At 38.6% G+C, this 3,969-nt stretch overlaps 2 long non-coding RNA genes across 2 annotated transcripts; both read right to left on the bottom strand.

The window, feature by feature from the left end:
* Nucleotides 1-1,174: 1,174 nt before the first annotated feature.
* On the bottom strand, nt 1,175-1,767 carry LOC124699812. Its single transcript, XR_007001529.1, has 3 exons — nt 1,628-1,767; nt 1,375-1,413; nt 1,175-1,246 (listed from the first exon to the last, which is right to left on the bottom strand). It is a non-coding gene; the product is annotated as an uncharacterized LOC124699812 (long non-coding RNA).
* A 608-nt stretch (nt 1,768-2,375) lies between these two features.
* LOC124699813 lies at nt 2,376-3,632 on the bottom strand. Its single transcript, XR_007001530.1, has 3 exons — nt 3,458-3,632; nt 2,927-3,033; nt 2,376-2,643 (listed from the first exon to the last, which is right to left on the bottom strand). It is a non-coding gene; the product is annotated as an uncharacterized LOC124699813 (long non-coding RNA).
* Nucleotides 3,633-3,969: the final 337 nt, after the last annotated feature.

Here is a 3,969-nt window from a genome sequence, read left to right as displayed (position 1 = left end):
GTCAGAAAACTGAACGGAAAGAATCCTATCAACATGATGTAGTTCTCAAAATATAGGAGGGGCGATGGACGCGGGGCGAAAGCTCCTGGAAGGCCAAGGAGAGATCAAGGCACAACCAAATCTCTGTGGGTAAGGCTACCCAATTGGAAATAAATAGCTCGTGAACAGTGCTTAAAGCAAGGAGGGAAGCCGGTAACAGCCACCCTTTATATAGGGTATAATATTAGACATATACGGAATCTCACCAGCAGTTCGGAGATGCAACAAGAATGCTACCATACACATTACCCGGCTCTTCTTATCTGAAGTAGGAAAGGTGTGATATTGTGTAACTATACTTGTTAGAAGTAAAAAGAATAAAAATTCAAAACTACCTATGCTGAAAAATAAACTCGGTATAGAACAAACCCGAACAGAACTTATCGCAACATTTTCTTAAGACTTGTTTGTTGTTCTCAAATTTTGACTCGCTCCTTCCGTAATAACAGCCAATTTGTTATTAAAGGTTATCAGCACGTTTTTACTTAGCTGCACATCATATCTTGATCCTGGTACAGTAGATTGCATAAGCCACATAATATACAATTAATTGAATAACAAATAATAATATTATCCATCTTATCGCGGAGAAAAATAAGAATATCCTTCAAGGTTAAACAAGTGTCACTTCATTGATGATCACCAAATTAACTAAAGTTCACCCCGGCTAAAATATTACTGTAAGAAGATGGATGAGAGAACCCAAGGAGTGGTTGAACCCAGCTATTGTGAGGAACTAAAGCCATTTTCTACAAATCAACTGCCATCGGTACATTAAAAGAAAATAAGAGTAAAGTTATAGGAAAGAAATAACCACAAGCTAACCACAGAATATCACATTATTCCGAATGTCATCTTCAGTTAGCATAATTCAGTTAAGCATGTATTTGCTAGACTCACTATTAAACAAAAATGCAGCAAGAATCGGCATGCAACGAAATCCGCAGGATTACCATCTTGTGAATGTAAACAAAAGGCAGCAAGAATCGGCGGCATGCGAGTGTGCTTGAACGTGACCCTTTTACTCCAGGTTGTATGTGTCTAGCCGTGTGCACAAAGCCTAGCCACAGCTAAGTAAAACTTCCATTCTTCAACTTGTTTTTAGGAAGTAGGTTCACCCTTCATCAGCAAGCTTCACCCTAGAATTGACCCCATCTTGACCTTGCATACTGTTCCTCTCCTCTCTTGTTTGCCTCAAACTTCAGTCCTTACATGCAAAACAAAATATTCAGTAAAATCGAGTGAGCGAAATGAGCACTCGCTTCACTTTTAAACATATGAAAAGCCTTAGGAGTTAGGACTGCAGAAGTATTCTAAACAAATCTAGATGAATACCGTTAGATATTCTTGTGGCACGGAGAAGTTGTCCAACCGCTGCAAGAAGAAGGCCAAAAAAATATTATGAACAATTCTCTCTCTATTGCTCCATATAGCAACGAAGAAAGATCTTTGAAAAAGAAGCAAATCCAAACATATATTACTCGTTGATAAAATTTAGGTTCCCTTTGCTACTCATAAACTTTTAATTTCCACATATCATTTACTCAATATTTACTGCTAGAAATACAAATACATATGACTATCTAACCTGAATAGCAACATCAACCATCGTCTTAGCTCTGCACTTGAAAGTCCCAGTAATTTCCATTACTTGGGATACAGACTCCTGATTAATATAACCAAACAATGAATTTTCATTAACCATTAGCAAAGTAAAGCAAATGAATCATCTTCGCTACTGTTTGGAGAAGTAGCTACCGTAACCTTTTCAGTCCAACAAAATAGAAGGTGATGATAACATAATCCTGATGCGTGTTAAGCTAGTAATTTCTAGTGCAAAAAATACAGAAGAGAAAAATAAAATAAAGTAAAACAAACCTTTTTATTTTTAGAAGTGCGTGTTAAGCTAGCAATATTCAGTGGCAGCGTACTTTCTATACTTGCTCAAAGCTAATATTATTCCAAGAAAGGTAACTAAAAAATTCTTGAAAACATGATTTAGAAGAAAGTTCATACAAATAGTTGAAATAGCAAAAGCCAGACAAATAGGTTTCAACTGTCAGAAAACTGAACGGAAAGAATCCTATCAACATGATGTAGTTCTCAAAATATAGGAGGGGCGATGGACGCGGGGCGAAAGCTCCTGGAAGGCCAAGGAGAGATCAAGGCACAACCAAATCTCTGTGGGTAAGGCTACCCAATTGGAAATAAATAGCTCGTGAACAGTGCTTAAAGCAAGGAGGGAAGCCGGTAACAGCCACCCTTTATATAGGGTATAATATTAGACATATACAGAATCTCACCAGCAGTTCAGAGATGCAACAAGAATGCTACCATACACATTACCTGGCTCTTCTTATCTGAAGTAGGAAAGGTGTGATATTGTGTAACTATACTGTTAGAAGTAAAAAGAATAAAAATTCAAAACTACCTATGCTGAAAAATAAACTCGGTATAGAACAAACCTGAACAGAACTTACTGCAACATTTTCTTAAGACTTGTTTGTTGTTCTCAAATTTTGACTGCTCCTTCCGTAATAACAGCCAATTTGTTATTAAAGGTTATCAGCACGTTTTTACTTAGCTGCACATCATATCTTGATCCTGGTACAGTAGATTGCATAAGCCACATAATATACAATTAATTGAATAACAAATAATAATATTATCCATCTTACTGCGGAGAAAAATAAGAATATCCTTCAAGGTTAAACAAGTGTCACTTCATTGATGATCACCAAATTAACTAAAGTTCACCCCGGCTAAAATATTACTGTAAGAAGATGGATGAGAGAACCCAAGGAGTGGTTGAACCCAAAATTTTGTATACTTAGTGTGGTAAACAAAATACAAATTTAATAGTTGGAGTGTACTACTTAGTACTTACACGTTCAACTAAGTTTGGCAAGCACCTGCCAAACTTAAATTCAAAATCGTCTTCAATGTAGAAATGATCAAACTGCTAACATATGGTGTAGCAGTCGTCAAAGCTCCCTGAATTTGTAGAGTTTAGGGTATCATGGTGTAGCAATCGTCTTCAAGTCAGAATTTGGAGAAGTAGGAACCCCAAAAAAAAATAGCTAAACAATATATCAATCATAACTTGTGTTGTAGGATATCATGGGATAGTAGTAGGAAGCAGTTGCATATTACTTTATGGGATCAGGTAACTATAATATTATTATATCATTATAATATAGTTGTACCATTGAATTCTTCAAAAATGAAAATGCATCGATCGCTTGGAACCACACGATAACTGAGTATCTACAAATCAAATGTTGTTGTATCTTCAATGCAACTAAGAGCCTCAGAAATTCTCAGAAGAGTAAGCATATGCTTGACAAAAGCAAATTTGATTCATCATATGTTGCTTATCAACATACTTTTGTGCAAAACAGTGAGGAAAAAAAGGTACTTGACCTGTGGCGTGCATCCAATAGAAATCCCACCAATCAAATGAACGACGAACGAGGGCTTGGGCCTCAACAATCACCACCCTAGCATGACAAAAGATACGGCAATGGTAATAGTGGACAACGCTTCCCAAACGCAACTTGATTTCGGTCCAATCTTATGTCCTCGCTAGACTGCTTCGCTGCCTCCATAAGCACCCTGCATGCAGGCCGCAGCGGTAAGAGGTTAGACTGAGAGAGCATGTGGGGAACGGACGGGAAAGCGCGGAATTCTGCATTACCTACCTTTTGATGTACGAGTAGACTTGTATCGATCCGTCCGAAGGTGCGGCCGTTTGAGCCGGAGTCGGAGCAGCCACACAGTCCTCAAACTCGACAGTCAACACGGACGAGAGTGCCAACGGCTGGACAGGAGGAAGACCATAGATCGAGGCGTCACGACGACCCGACACGAGGGATGCCATGGATCCGCCCACGTCGGCTGCTGGATTTGAGGTAGGCCACAGCAGGAGCT

This window comes from Lolium rigidum, chromosome 3, assembly GCF_022539505.1.
Source record: "Lolium rigidum isolate FL_2022 chromosome 3, APGP_CSIRO_Lrig_0.1, whole genome shotgun sequence".
NCBI lineage: Eukaryota > Viridiplantae > Streptophyta > Magnoliopsida > Poales > Poaceae > Lolium > Lolium rigidum.
Note: the sequence above shows the minus strand (reverse complement) of the source record. Positions and strands in the feature narration are given on the sequence as shown.